The 17,358-nt window shown below is 33.4% G+C and overlaps 1 pseudogene; it reads right to left on the bottom strand.

The window, feature by feature from the left end:
- Nucleotides 1-3,213: 3,213 nt before the first annotated feature.
- Nucleotides 3,214-8,111, bottom strand: LOC133192427 (heat shock 70 kDa protein 12A-like; annotated as a pseudogene).
- Nucleotides 8,112-17,358: the final 9,247 nt, after the last annotated feature.

Below are 17,358 nucleotides of genomic sequence, written 5' to 3'. Positions count from 1 at the left end.
TAATTGAAAAGGACAGGGTATTCATATATATGATAGATAGAATATTATTTTTTAGTTGTTGCTTAATTTTGACAAATTCTGTTGAATTTTATTTCTTGCATTGTTTTCAGTTCAAGAAGCAATGCTGGGTGTTAGGATTTGAAAGCTATTTTTTTCGCATTGTATTTTGAATTGTTATAGATTTTCTTTTGCTGGCTTATTTTCAATTTGTTATTGATATAGAAGTGACGATGAAAATGTTGTTTGAGTGTTATTTGTTGTTAGAAATTTTATTTGGTGCTCAATTTCTTTAATTGCAATACAAATTATATATGATATACATGTACTAATATAGAAAAAAATATGTGATGAACGATTATTTTTTGGGAAAGTAATCATGGAAAATTTGAAATACTAAAATTCATTACTCTATATATTTCATCTCTATATTTCATCTATATAGAAATCCATGATCATTTTTTCATAAAATCAATATATTATTATTATTATTAAGTTGTTCAGCAAGTAAATAATAATCCATTGTGCCATTATCAGTGTGCAGGCATTTGTTTTGCTTATATTGACACATACATGTAGACACTGCTTCAGTGCTTTGTTTTGTTTTTTTTTTCTCTGCTTAGTGCAATTTTTTGTGATTGAATATTGTACACCTATTATTAAATAAATGTTAAAAGAAAATTTGCGCCGTATTCATATATATTTTATGTCATGTCCAGAAGTATTTTTCTTTTAAAGATAACACGTGTCTCAGTGAATCAGAATGATGCTTAATTTAGGTAAATTTAGTTAAAAATAATAGAATGCTTATTTTTACCTTAATTTCCCTCACATAATGTAGAACATATGTACAAACTTAGTTTCCTTTTGACAGAGGATTCTTAGTGTAAATTTGCTCAGCTTCAGCATGGAGAAAACTGATTTTTATGGACGATGTCATGATTTTGAACAGTCATGTTCTTTGTCATCATACAACTTCTCCAATTTGGCATCACTCAACACCTGTCTTTATCTTATTTGGTTTTAACATCAGGATATACCTTGCATTTAATCATCTAGTTCTTATTTAGAGTTAATTTGAACAGGATTTGTTTTGCCAAAGTCTTCTATTCTTATATTTGTTGTCCAATGTAAATATTGTTTTAAAAGTACACCAGATCTGACCAACAACTGAACTTTCAGGTGGCTGGCTTATGATTGATTTATCAATGGACTTTACACCATCATCTGTGATGAAAGCGATTTTGCCTTTGGCGATTCCCTTGGCTTGATAAAATTCTTTCCTGAGTGGAACATATTTTGGACTCTTTTAGCTGTGGCAGTTTAAGCTCAAGATAATAAGCACCGCCTTCAAATTTACTTGGTCTGTCAAGGTCAGTCAGTGAATCAAGTGAATTGGGTCTTTGAAATTGATTGACGTTTAGTCCCTCCTCTTACCTGAGAAAACCATACAGTTAAAAATCTCGGCCTTTAAAGCCCGAAATAATAAGCACCACATTCAAATTTACCTGGTCTATGTACCCCCGTCAATCAAATGAATTAAGGTCCATCATTGGGTGCTTGACATTGATTGACATTTAGTCCCTTCCCTTACCTGAGAAAATCATACGGTAAAAAAATATCGGCCTTTAAAGTCCGAAATAATAAGCACCGCCTTCAAATATACCTGGTCTATGTACCCCCGTCAATGGTGTGTTCCCCGAACTTGCTTGAAATTGATTGACATTTAACCCTCCCCTTGCCTGAGAAAACCCGTAGGTTAATAAAATCACGGTCTTTATTTACGTGAGCAATAATAGGTCTTTTTTTCCATCATAGTATACCATTTCACGTTCGTAAACGAATACATCTGTACACACATTATATATGTACGTATCTTTATGGAATGCCACTTTTACCGAAAATAAGATCATATGTAAGATATAAAGTTTAATTTTAGGTAGGGGTACACTGTTTACATCCATTTCCCATTCATTTTTAGTCCTGATCCACTTTACAAAGATTTTAAAATAACAGCGCAATTAGGTACATTTTCCTCTTTTGGCTGATTACTGTATTTTATTAAAATCTACCTATACGTGAAAGGGAAAAACTGTATCTAAATGCGCTCGATTAATTTGATTAACCAAATGGTCTTCCCCATCATAATGATTGTTGTTTACCTGGCATGAACTTGCGTGACCTTTCATAACCTTACTCACCTGTCCAGATGAATACATTCAACGGTTTTAGTACGTGTATCACGTGGTATGCATTTCTCTCACATATGGTCGACGCTACTTGTAAGCTCACAATATTGTAATTTTTGGTTTAGTTTATATAAGTAGAAAATAAATTTATAACAGCCTTTGTTAATAAAATAATAGTTATATCTACATGCATGTACTTAAAACTACATAACCGTATTTTGATAATTAATTGATTGATTGAGGTGTTCAACTTCCATGAATACATCATTCTGTACTTTGATTCTCGATTGATAAACTTTGTCACGTGATATGAAAATCTATTCTCTCTATTGTATTAAGACCCACCCATTCTTTTTATTTTTATTCACAAAACAAGAAATGGTCACAAACCAGGAAGAATTTTGCTGTTACAGGGTCTAATAAACCAACAATAATACAATATTCCTCATAATAACGAAATATCTAACTATTGAGCTCTTTTCCTTAAGTGTCATTTTTATTCACTTTTGTTTGAAAACTATCACTCATTGTAGATTTATTAGAATTCGTCGTGAAAAAAGGGAACCCTGGCAGAAGTTATGGCAAATCATCCTTTCTAGACCCACCTCTAGTGTACGTCAGGCTGGTACTTCTTTTACCTTACGGATGGGGTTGCACGTGGTATAGAACATACTAAAGACAATATACTACAGACCTGATTGACCTGATGAAAGGAAATATTATATAAAATTATCAATTTAAACTTTGTCTTTCATATTTTAGGGAAAATTATTAATATTAGATGATCCTATATACTAAAATACACTTCTAGGGGATACTTCTGAGAACGTTTGCTTTATATCAAGGTATATTCACAAAACTTGATGACCTGATATTTTGGAATGACCTTATATTTCTACTAAAACCTGACATTTTAAAAGGCCATATATTTTTTAATTGACCTAGTAGTTTTAAATTAAATGGAGTGAAAAATAAGTTCCTTTTAACTTAAACTGTTTAAACTGTTTTATGAACTATATATTTATTTTCATATGAGATCAAACTCAGCTTCGACGGAGACTTTGTTTGTAATATCAAATTCTTCCACTTTTATTTCCGTCCTTCCAAAGTATACTTTTGTTTCAAGTTCACTAGGTCTGGCCATCCTTCCACTGGTGGTTGGTTGACTATGTTCCCTATCAATTTTATGTCTTGATCTGTGACGAATGTTAGCCTATCTCTCTTAATATTTTTTCCAACATAGATTGATGTTCGTAGTGGTATTTTTTTTCGATCCGCTTGCCTATGCCTGCTCTTAGTAATACAAACTTTTGGTTCATCGTATTTTACTTTTTCTCCTGCGTAAACGAGAACATAAAAGACATCTTTGCAGACCACTTCACCGTCTATAGTATCTCGCTTTTCTTTGGGATGGATTGATTCATCAAAACCTTGATGAACTTCAATGCCATAAGCATATCTGCATATACGGAATTTTACTTCCTCTGGATGATACCCAAACAAGACTGCTCCCTGAAGCACTGCGAGGCCCGGTTCTTTGGGACAACAAAATTTGATATTTGAGAAATCAGAATGGGACTTTATTTGGTCGCATAGATATTTAGAACAGGAGAATCCTCCAACGAGAAGTATTTGATCTAAATGTTTCACCTCGCTCAGAATTTCTTTTATCAAGGATATACATGTACAGTAAAACTTGTTGAATCCGGATGTTGTGCATTCCGGCATGTTGTTCAGTCCGGCGAAATATTTTAGTCCCTTGAATTTTCTTTATAATTTATGTTTAATAAATGTTGTTCAATCCGGATCTTGCCTATTCTGTAAACCGGCCGCTATTTAAAGAACTAACTGCTCATAATTAGTACAAATTATCTCCTCTAATCCGGCCACTTATTTTTACCTGTGCCCGCTGGTCATTATAGAAGTCTCGCGTGGGGTAATTATTGTCCCGTTAATGATCTATCCTGTATCGACAGTTTAGATTTTAATAGCGATTCTCTGTAACCACTTAAACTTCTTTGCCACGCATGGTCACCGATTTTGATGAAACTTTGCCCATTATTACAACTTGACACCAGAAACATAAATCAAATAAAATTTCGTTGCTATGTGTCTTGGTTGCCATGGTAACAGCCAGAAAAGTTGAAAAAATTGAGATTTTCAGCTACTTTAAATCTTTATTAAGCCGTCATAAAGACTAAGAAAAACAAACAAACAATTCTCCGAAAAACATGACACCATGTTGCCACTTATGCTATAAAGAAACTATTTAGAATTTATCTCTAAGTACGTGGTAACCATGGGTACATTTGGAATACATTTTAGATGCTGAAAAATGCTGAAAAACGCTCTATAGTCACAAATGATATATGTTACATGATCAAACTCAATCAACAACGTAAGAAAATCAATGAAAAATATTTGACCTCACGTAATTAGGTATTGGCAATATCATTCTAAAAATAACTTTCATGGTTGCCATGGTAACACAGTGTTGCCATGCAAAATCTGTTGCTATGATTGGTTTAATGCTACTATCGTGAGGAAAAACAATAAAATTCATGACTGGCATATATGCATCCTTAGGACCTTGCAACACCGACAACATAAGAAAAATTAAGATTAATTGTTACTTTGCAGTGTAACCATGGAAACAACGTACTAGTTGTTTAAAGTGATATTTTTTACTGCTTTAGGAATTTACTAACCTTTTAATCAAGAAAAATATTATTTGAATCACGTTGAATAGTACTTATCTCGTAGAACTAAAGTTGAATATCATATATTGATAAAGGTTGTTGAAAAATACAACACTGTTGCTATGGTTACCATGAAGAAAAAATGTTCGATTTTGTTAATTTTTGTCAATATTAGACCCTATGTGCCGGCTTTTTGCATCCAGTTAGAGATTGGGTGATAGTCAAAATTGAAAGTCAAGTTAGTTGTTCACATATATCAATCATTTAAGTTTTGGGAATCTACATACAACGATACGTATCCAAGGAAACTGAGTATTTTTCAGATTTTTATGCATGTTTTATCGCTTTATTTCCATAGCAACGCACTATTTAAAGAATTGAAATTGAATCTTTTGAAATGTGAAAATTAGGGTCACACCAAGGCCTTTAAAAATTGATCATCAGTTATATAGAAATATGCTTTTTAAAAAGATAGGATAAGATTAAAACGCTAAGAGAGTAAATTTGAAATCCCTTCATGGTATTAAAACCATGGCAACCATTGCCAACCTATAAGAAATATAATATTTTGTCCTTGGTATATGTTACAAGGATCTCTTCTCTATTATTTGCTTGCATTTCAACCCATAATTGTTTTTATTCTTAAGTGTATGACTTTATAAAATTAAATGAACAAAATTATTACTTTTGAATACTTTGTTTCCATAGTAACGTATGTTATAGATGATTTACCAAACATGTTTATCATGCATTTAAGACACCAGGCCTTCAACTTTCAGAAACAGTCGTTGCCACTTGTTTGCTTTGCTGCAAACGTTAACTGTGGGACTCTGAAGATGTTGAAAAATGCCATTTTTCAAACTTTAGGACATGTTGCTATGGTGACCATGACACGTAGCAACCAATTTTTGCCTGATTTGAGTTTACGGTATCAAAGACTTTTATCATAGAGAGTTTGGAGAAATTCTGAGACTATGCGTGCCACAGCTCCTATATAAAAGTTCAAGTCATTACAGAGAATGGCTCTTAACAAACATGATAAAAAAAATGGCTCAAGTAAGGCGGGGAAACTCGCATAAGAATGAGTGATAGTGATGGTTATATGTAGCATGTCTGTAGAAAATCTTGGAGACTTATTCATGACCTCCTTTCTACTTTCGTTTCGCGTGCACGACGTGCAATTAGAATTACAATTAGAATTACTGTGTCGCTAGTTTACAACGACCATAGCGACAAGATTTTGGTTCAATATTCATTACATGTATGACATTTGAAATTAACTAATACAGTGTCTAAATATTCAAACATATTAATTTTAAAAGAAAGAAATTAATTAGGAATCTGTCCCTAACAAAATAATATTTACAGCTACGATGAGGTTTTGGAGTTGTTTAAAACATTAAACGATTTTCAAATTTGATAAATGATCAAGAGATATTATATTTCGATACTGAATAAAAAAACTTAAACAGAAATGAAAATTCTGAAGAACAGAGTTCAAAACAAACGGAAATAGACGATTTTTTTCAAATGACACACTTGATCAAGTATTTATTTACCATGCACTCTTTGTTTATATCTATGTAATTTTTAACTTGCTATAACGGTTCAATTTTCTCCAATCCGGATGTTGCCTAATCCGGCCAAAAATTTTGGAACCACTGGTCGCCGGATTAGACAAGTTTTACTGTAATTCGATTCTTGGCTTCCTCAAAAAATTCTTTAAATTTTGAATTTTCCACGTATAAATGATCAAAAGTTACTGAATCTTTCACTGATATTTGTCCATACATTCTTAATCTACCTGGTAGTTTTAATCGAATATTTGCAAAAGGTGCATTGCTGATTTGTCTTTTTTGCATTTCAAATTCCCTTTCGATATCAAAAGCATCTCTTGGGGCTGATTCCCACAGTTGTTGTAGACAAGATTCACAATTGAAGACATTTTTAATGTATTTCTCGAATTCTCTATCAACCATAGTTCCTCCCCAGTCACCACCAGAAGCTTTATAAACTTCTGCTAGTCTGCCATCTTCCAAAACATCATGGACCACAACATCAGCTGTTACTCCTTTAAAATAAAGAATTATAAGCGTTAGGAAGATATATTTTCCATTTTCTTCAATTGTTAAATCCTAAATTTTAAAAAATATTGCGATTCCTCCTTTGCAAAATTTTGCAGCAAAATGGTATCTTTATTTTTCTGTGTAGTGGTTACTGTATAAATTTAAGTTATCAACAAACCATCAAAATAATTTGCAATTACCTCCAAGATCCAAGACCATATATCGTTTATTGGGTTTAAGTGTTTCTGTAAGTGTTTGATCGGGTAGAAATTTACAATACATTGCTGCAGATTCTGGTTCTAATGCAATAAAAGTTGCGCCTCGGGAACTCCTGTCTATTGGCAAAAACATCAGAGATTACTTTTCAAGTACATAAAACAAATGAATGAATGATCCACAACTTATCTATTTGATAGAAAATTATACAAGTATATAAATTACGAGACATAAGTCGAAATTTGAAATTTCCCTCATTAAAACACATATTAGCACTGAGTACCTTCAATGCAGCCTCTTTCATGAAGAGTTTTGCCGATTGTTTCCAAATGGCAGGCACTGTTATCACATATAAAATGTTGTTTTTGTCAAAAGCAAGGGACCTGTCTTTTATTGTCTTTTCAAAGTGATCTTTCAGAGATCGAATGGCCCATGCAAAAATATCTAAAGCTGGAAGTGAAAGTCTTCCAGAATCATCCTTGATTTCTTTATTGCGCTGGACATTCTGTAATTAAACAAAGCATAAAGAGTTGGATTCTGTAAACTTTTAAATGTTATACAGGATTAAAGAAAGAGAAGGAAATAATACTTACACTTTTCCTATAAAGAATCATTTTGAAGTTTCTGAATCGATACCAATCTTCATTGTTCTTTTCGCAGATCCTCTGCGCATAAAACTCCTCTGCCTCGTATCCAAAAGAATGAAACGACTTATCTTTGAAAACGAGAACTGTTGTAGGTACTTTGGCCTTTGGATCTGGGACCATGTTGCCTGTCCACTGATTCAAGGTGATCGTGTTTGTGTCTATTTCCTTTCTATCGCTATACGCATACCCAGAATAGCTTGTTCCGATATCAAATGCGACCACAATATCCCAAATATTGTGCGGAGACACCTCTGTAACCTGAATTCCGAATTTCAAACTCTTTCCTTTGGGGTTCATTTTAAAATGAACACACGCAGAAAAATGCTAATTGTACACTTAAGGATTTATGCCCTAAGTATGATATCGGGAAGATTAAAATAATCGGGGGTGAACATATCGAACTACTGATATCAATCTTTCAAAATACTACTCATATTGCTGACGAGATAGAAATACCTTTTATCCCATTACAAATTAGATAAATCATTCATCTTATCGATAACAAACATTCACCAACTTCATGCTATGAAAGGTATATACATGTATTTAAATAAACATGCTCGGAAAACATAAATCTCCTCTTTAGATATGATTGTGAAGGCACATATTGTCGCCCGTCGGTGCATTTGGCACATATTATTGCTGAAGAACAAAATGTATCTGCATTGCCGTTGACAAGTTGTGCAGACTTTTGCCGCACACATTGTCGCCCTGTGGCCCTTTTCACAAAAAATCTTACGACTAAGATAAAAATTTGACACCTTTCTAATTTTTTGTTTGATAAAGATATTCATTTTTTTCTAAAATATTTTTTGCAACTGTAATCTAATGTAATAGAAATGTAAGGTTTTTTTGACCTACTACAGCTTAGATACTTGTAAGAGTATACATGTAGGAAAATTTTTGTCTTAGTCGTAAGATTTTTTGTGAAAAAGGCAACTGGTCTTCAGCGTTTAGACGACTTCACTACTGAAAAAGTTATAAACCTGAATATAATGAGTTTTTGTTCATCATGGAAACAAACAACGTAAAAATTCAGTTTTTAACATCATGAATTTTGATTGAATAAAAATAAATGCTTTGAACATTTACAGATTATAGTTCATTCAAATGTACTTTAAGACTTACGAAAGATTCAATAATTAAACAAAGACCTACTGTCGTTATTTAAATTCGTATAAGCAAGATTTTTGGATTACACTACACCCGGATTAGACAGGTTGAACTGTACGCTTACAGTAGTTAATGTACATTTTTAATCAATATTTTATATGAAATGATGTCTAGTTGTAATAGCAAAACTAAATGATTCGTCTGAATCAATGAAATTGTATCTCCTTGGAAACCCTAGGGAAACGTTTTTTACCGAACATCCTTTTTATTTTTATGTTTAAATAATTATCATAAATTTCATTGGTAATGATGTATTAACGTTGAAATTCTCCCTCGAAACAGGACACCCTGTGTGTTTACAAGATTTGTTTCTTACCTTTACTATTTTATATACAGTAAAGGGGCAATCTCTAAAACTTATCAGACATCGGAGTATTGGTATGATAAGTTAGGAATTCATGTATTTTGCTAAGTTATCGTGTCTAATAAATATTCTCAGATGGAGAGGGGGTTACACCAATCATTCATCAGGTGCCTGTTTAGGTTCTTGCACTTCTCAATGTCCATACGTTCTAAGCACAACCTCCCAACATAAGAAAAAAATCTCGAAGGGACGTAAAACAAACAAAAACGTTATAACGTCAGATTTTGTGTTTTTGGAACACACCAAAAGAATTATGTACACCTTTTTAATTAGAATATAAAAAGAACTGAAACACATATAGACACCCTCTCAAAGATTTAAATAATATATAGATGAAACAAAAGGATAACCATTTTTAAGATCACTTAAGAAGCAAATAAAAGAAAAGAATCTTGAAAATAATTTATCTTGAAACAAAGACACAACTATCAAATAAGAATAACAAGGGAACTCACTACTGCTTATACACTGTATGGAGTTATAACAAGAGGCCCAAGGGCCTTAACGGTCACCTGAGTATGATACAACAATTTAAAGGATGCATAGAGTATAAAATGAACTGAAAGGTGAAGCTTTGTTGCCCAAAAGCTAGAAAATAGGGTGATCATGATCAACAAAATAATTGGTCTTAATATTCATTAACAGTTCATAAATTAGGTTCTAGTCTGTTCCCCATTTATCACTATCACCATACAGTATATTAACAAATTATCAATGCTTCTGTACTATTTTAATCCTTTGTTGAAATCTCTTACATTGGCCTCTCTTGGTCTTTGATGAACATTTAATAAGACAAGTTATTTTTGTCTCATTTTTATTTATCTACTACTTACAAGTCTATCTGATCATTAAAACTATGAAAGAATTTTTTGTATTATACAATAAAAGTTTTTGCATAATTCTCTTATTCTATTTACCTTTCAAGTACATTATTTACAGTGATAAATTATCAAAAGTAAATGGCAAAGGGGAATAACTCCTCTCAGTAGAATACCAACTAATAGAGCCCTGGCCAGGACCAGAACACTTGACCAAATGGTCCAGATGTTCAAAAATCTGGTAAAAATTCCCTTCCTTATAAAAACTTTTACTCTGTTTGCCTCAGATACTAGTATGGCCAGGTGCGGAGAAGATTTTTAAATAAATAATGCATTTTTACTACAGATTCACTATATTTTCAATAGAGCCCCCAACCCCAACCCCCCACCCCCACCCCCGAAACACCAGAGCTTTTGACCCTGGGACCATATGTTTGCTCGTCATAACTAATCACTAATAACTAATCACAGGATTATTTAATAGAATTAATGCATTTTCACTAAATTATCAAGAGCCCCACCCTCACACCAGCACATCTGACCTAGGGGTCATGAAATTCACTACTCTGGAAGAAGCACACTTGCTCATCATAACTATACACTTAGCTTCTTTGCTTTTTTAACCAGAAGAAGAAAAGAATATTTTCAAAGAAATTTTGCTTTTCCACTTTATAATCAATAAAAGCCCCCCCCCCCCAGAACCCTTGAACCTGGGGTCATAAAATTCACAACTTTGGAAGAGGCATCCTTGCGTATCATAACAATGTATTTTTAAATTAGTCTGTCTAAACCCAAGGGCAGAGAAGAAGATTTTCAAAGAAATAATTCACCTTCACTATAGGATCTATATAGCCCCGCTCTAGTACCAGAACTCCTATCCCCGGGGCCATGAATTTCAAAATTTTGGAAGAGGCATCCTTGCTTATCATAACAATGTACTTAGTTTGTTTAAATAATACCCAGGTGCAGAGAAAAAGATTTTTAAAGAATTAATACATTTTCACTTTATAATCAATAGAGCCCCGCCCTAACACCAGAACCCCTGATCCAGGAGCCACGAATTTCACAATTTTGAAAGAGGCATCCTTGATTATCATAACTACATGTATGTATTTAATGCGTTTCAATAATACCCAGGAGTAGAGAAGAAGATTTTCAAAGAATTAATGCATTTTCACTATATCATCAATAGAGCCCCACCCTAACACCAGAACCCCTGACCCAGGGGCCATTAAATTCACAATTTTGAAAGAGGCACTCTTGCTCATCATAACTATGTACTTAGTTACTGAATTTAATACCCAGGAGCAGAGAAGAAGATTTTCAAAGAATTAATGCATTTTCACTATATAATCAATAGAGTCCCGCCCTAACACCAGAACCCCTGACCCAGGGGCCATGAAATTCACAATTTTGGAAGAGGCACTCTTGCTCATCCTAACTATGTACTTACTTAGTTTATTTGATACCCAGGAGCAGAGAAGAAGATTTTCAATGAATTAATGCATTTTTCACTATATAATCAATAGAGTCCCACCCTAACACTAGAACCCCTGCCCCTGGAGCCATGAATTTCACAATTTTGGAAGAGGCACTCTTACTCATCATAACTATATACTTAGTTGGTTTATTTAATACCCAGGAGCAGAGAAGAAGATTTTCAAAGAATTAATGCATTTTCACTATATAATCAATAGAGCCCCACCCTAACACCAGAACCCCTGCCCCTAGGGCCATGAATTTCACAATTTTGGAAGAGTCACTCTTACTCATCATAACTATATACTAAGTTAGTTTATTTAATACCCAGGAGCAGAGAAGAAGATTTTCAAAGAAATAATGCACTTTCACTATATGATGTATATAGCCCCGCCCTAGCACCAGAACCCCTGACCCTGGGGCCATGAATTTCACAATTTTGGTAGAGGACTCAATGCTTATTACAATGATGCCAACAGTTTGACTGCTTGATGTCCAGGAGTAAAGAAGAAGATTTTTAAAGATTGCATTAATTTTGGTGGTTTTAGCCCCACCCCTCAGGCCCCAGGGGGGCAGGGACCATGAAATTCACAATTTTTGTTCCCCTTCACCCATAGATGCTATATGCCAAATTTAGTTGAAATTGGTTGAGCGGTTTCAGAGAAGAAGCTAAAAATGTTCAAATGTTAACGCACATCGCACGTCGCACGACGCACGCCGACGGACAAAAACGGATAGCAATAGGTCACCTGAGTGACTCAGGTGACCTAAAAATTCACAGGTCCATAGTACGCGGAGAGAGAAAGCACCCAACTCATTTTTTTCTAAGAATAGTATTTGGTTACGTTGTACAAGTAGTTATACATAGCCGTACTTATTAAAGAAAGTTGTTGTTGCCCTGATCCGTCCGTCCGTCTGTCACTCTTCATTAATTCTTCCTCAAACACCTCTTTTAAGCATGTATGCAGTAACCAATTAATCTTTTTGAATAAGAAAGGTGGTGCCCTGTACATGTGTAATAAGGTTTTGGAATTTTTGTCAAAAATGACATTTTTTTCTACAAAACCTGGTTCCCTGAACTCCTCTTACATTTTATCCAATAGCCAAATCATCTTTTGGAAGATGGTGTCCTGCAGATGTGCAATAAGGTTTCGGAATTTTCATTTTCACCCTGGGGGCAAATGGGGGTCAAAAATGACATTTAAAAAAAACTTTATCCAAGAACTCTTACATTTTAAGCAGTAGCCAAATCATCTTTTGGACAATGAATGGTTGTCTCCTGTAGAGGTGCAATAAGATTTCAGAATAATGCTAGTAATTTGATGGCAGATTTATATAATCAATGTTTAGCAGAAACTCCAATGTGTGAACATTGTATTTACTGTATTGAAGATGCCTACCATTACTTTTTTACATGTCCAAAATATACAATTCCAAAAGATGTACTTTTTCAATCGATACATAATATTATAAATTGTGATCATATCTCTGAATATGATTTATTGTTAAATGGTAGTCCTAATCATGGACTTGGTACTAATATACAATTATATTTGAAGCTGTACATACATTTATAGCAACAACAAAACGTTTTAACGTTTTATATAAACACTGTCATATACATATGTAGGATATTCTAACATTTTTGAATATTTCTAACTATTTAGGTACTACTTTGTTTTGGTTTTTTTTTTCGGGGGGGGGGGGCTATTTTTCGCTGTAATTTTGTTTTTTTCTGTAACTTTGTTCATATTTTTTGGTTTGTACATTCTTATTTTTACATCAATTATCAATTTATTATGTATTCACCTTGACCTTGATGTAGGGAGAGGGCTAAATAAAATAGACTGAGCCTGCTGCACAATTCTATTCACTTCTGTGAATAAAATATTGTTTAAATAAATAAGGTTTCAGAATTTTCAGCCTAGTGGTCAAATGAGAGTTGAAAATCAACGTTTTTTGCATCCCCTCGCTTCTCAGAAATCCTCTTACATTTATTGCAGTAGCCAAATTACCTCCTGAAAGATGATTGCTGGTGTACGGTAGATTTGCAATAAGGTTTCGGAATTTTCATTTCCACCTTGGGGCCAATTTGGGGTTGAAAACGACATACAAAAATCTGGTGCTCAGTGCACTATGGAAGGGAATTACCGCCAAAAGTCTATTTATCTTGCTTTTATTCTTATTCTGCCTTCTTCTTTATTCTTTGTTATTATTGTAACTATATGTCACTTTATTGCTTTCATATTCGTCTTTATTGCATTTCACTTTGAACTTTTTTTATTCTTCATTTTGTCCTTACTTCTATGTTGCTTTATTCTTGTAAATTCGTTCTTCTTTCTTTAAATTGATACAGTTTCTTTAATAAATAATTATGATCATCTCTATTACAAATGTAAATTCAGTCTTGCAAACCATGAAGCGCATTCAACGAAGTCGAATACAGTAGTGTGAATTTAATGCGGCATTATAACGCTAGGTGGCAGGGTGTTCGCTGCGAGTGTTGGTAAAATTAGGTACACAAACCCGGGACGAGGTTATTCGAGATTTTTCAAATTTCTGCCTTAATACTTTATCAATCGAATCCAAATTTTCAAGTTATGTTAGTTATAGGTTTATTTGCATACGCGGTAAAATTGCCCCGAAATACTCAATATTTTAGATTTAGAAGAAAATTATTTGAGTTTTTGGAAGGCAGTATCAAGCTGACATTTTTTTTTTATACAAAAAGCTAATCAATTTATAAATCATTCTGATGCTAAACATTATAATTTAACTATTTATAAGCATTTCTTCTTTCAAATGTGCTTTTGTTTCTTTAAATACATGTAACACGTTTTAAGAAAATCTGGGTCATTAAAACCGCACGAATGATGAAAACTCCAAAATAATTGTGTATTTTCTGTCATCTGAAAAAAATAAGTAACTCTATTTCAAGTTATTTGTTGGATGATTGAATTTCAGTTTTGTTGATATAAAAAATATTAAATATTTTGATAATTACTAGTATACCCTTATAAATTGAGTTGTTTTTCAGGACCCCTATATATTCTTCCACTGAACTGACATTTCTTTATTTCAGGATAATAACTGTTCATGCGCAGTCGCTTGATTCTGGGGACAGCGGGGCTAGTCTGGTTTCGGTCAACATATAATGCTCTGCAAAGTAGTGCGGAACGTCATGGGTAGGCGTGGCCGGAACTAGGCTAGACCGGGGCATACTAGAAACTTCCCCCGGTTTTTATGAAAAAATATATTAATTTTTTGTATAGAAATAGCACTTATCAATAAAGAAATAAATATCTCTAGTAAGCACACAGTGTTTGACATCAGAATAACTCAAAAAAATATTTTGTCGATTTCTCGTTTGGCAAAAAATACGTAAAATGTCGGCTTGATATAATTGCCTACCCATCTTAGCAAATTGGAAATCAAAAATCGGCAAAAATAATCTAGAATATTGAGAATTTCAAAATATAAATACAAGAATATAAATATTGGCAATTTTTACAGCGAATACAGATAAAACTTAGAGACGTAGCATTGTTTTTGAAAGGGGCAGCCAGAAAAAAAAAGCTTACCTAAAAATCTTGACAAGCAAAAAAACAAAAACAAACAAACAAACAAACAAAAAGAGAAAAATTCTTCAAACTCGAAAATTCCATTTGGGGGGAGGGGGGTCCAACTTCTTTCAGTACCAGATTTTACTCATACGTCACTACGTACATGTACATGGCCCTTATTTGACTAAACTACAACAAAAGGTGGGAGGGGGTCAACCAGACTTTCAGTGAACATTTTCAGTAGTAAAAAGTTATGGCTAGAAAAATGTTTGGTGGCCAGCCCCCCCCCCCCCGCTACCGGTGTCATAGTGAGACTTACCACATAGTGAGTCTTCCCCCCGGAAGTCTGGCTATATACATGTAGTGAGACTTACCTTCCGGGGGGGGGGGGGGGCAATGACTATATAGTGAGCCTTCCGCCCTAACCGACCATAGTGAGACTTCGATTTTATTTACATCGACGATGTATATATTGCATATTTAGGTAATGATCTTATATATATATCAAAAAAAGATGAATAGTTTCAAATGAATCAATATAAAAGTGCGCATTAAAAATTTATCGTGCACAACAGATTATAGTATTGTTCCGAGACGATTCTTATCAAAAGAAAAAAAAACATAATTAGTTTAACAGTAAAGAGGTCATTACCCGTAGAAACGTGCAGTTTACCTATGTTTACCTGCACGGTTAAGAAGTTTTAATTATAAAAATCACTATTAAAATGTTTTAATTATTTATTCATATATTTATTCATTCATTCATATGAGACGGATAACACTGAAACACTGAAAACGTTAGTATAAAAACATTGTTTTACAATAAAAAAAATATTCGGAAACTAAATCATGGCCGTAGGAACCGGGGGAGGGGGGGCAATAATTTTGCCGACATATAGAGTAATATAGAAAATATAGCTACTATATGCTTGTGCACCCTCAATAATAACGTCTGATGACCTTTTTTTCTTTCTTTTTTTTTTTTTTTTTTTTTTTGCTTGTCAAGGAATTTTGGTAGTTGATAGTGCCCCCCCCCCCAACTGAAAATGTATAGTTGTGCCCCCTCAAAGTTGCTTCCTACGGGCCTTTACATTAAAGGGGGAAGTTTCGCTATGAAGAGGATAGACTGACTATATAGTGAGACTTTCCCCTGGAGAAGTCTCACTATATAGCTAGTCTTCCGGGGGAAGTCTTACCATCTAGGCAGCCTTCAGGGGGAACGACACCGGGTACATGTCTGAACCTATAACATACATATTTGAAAATTTGGGTTCGATTGATAAAGTATTAAGGCAGAAATTTGAAAAAATCTCGAATAACCTCGGCCCGGGTTTGTGTACCTAATTTTACCAACACTCGCAGCGAACACCCTGCCACCTAGCGTTATAATGCCGAATTAAATTCACACTACTTGTATTCGTCTTCGTTGAATGCGCTTCATGGTTTGCGTGACTGAATTTACATTTGTAATAGAGATGATCATAATTATTTATTAAAGAAACTGTATCAATTTAAAAGAAAGAAGAACGAATTTACAAGAATAAAGCAACATAGAAGTAAGGACAAAATGAATAATGAAAAAAAGTTCAAAGTGAAATTTAATAAAGACGAATATGAAAACAATAAAGTGACATATAGTTACAGTAATAACAAAGAATAAAGAAGAAGGCAGAATAAGAATAAAAGCAGGATAAATAGACTTTTGGCGGTAATTCCCTTCCATAGTGCACTGTGTCATGTGCAACATGAATATATTTGCTTTAATGGTTGGAACCTGAACCATTTTTAAGATATTTAAACAGTTATTAAATGAAATGGGTTATATCGATGACCCCGGGGATACTTGCCCAACAGAACACTTTAAGTATTATTCACCAGAAGTCGGTGTTAATTCTGTGTATGTATGATATGAATATTGGTATGTAAAAATATGGAAATATTGCAAACAAATTTTCAGACTTTTTTTCTTTGTTAACTTAATATTTTGGGTTAAATATTATTTGCTAAATATAGCTATAGATATGAAATACATAATAATTAACACTTTTGATAAATAATTTTGTTTTACAACAGATAAATGTCTTCCATGAATAAATGTTCATATTTGTGAAGAAATGTTTTGTTCATCTCAATACAAAAGAAAGATT

This window comes from Saccostrea echinata, unplaced genomic scaffold (genome assembly GCF_033153115.1).
Source record: "Saccostrea echinata isolate AGI-Se365-2 ecotype Australia unplaced genomic scaffold, CSIRO_AGI_Sech_v1 ptg000025l, whole genome shotgun sequence".
Taxonomy (NCBI): Eukaryota; Metazoa; Mollusca; class Bivalvia; order Ostreida; family Ostreidae; genus Saccostrea; species Saccostrea echinata.
Note: the sequence above shows the minus strand (reverse complement) of the source record. Positions and strands in the feature narration are given on the sequence as shown.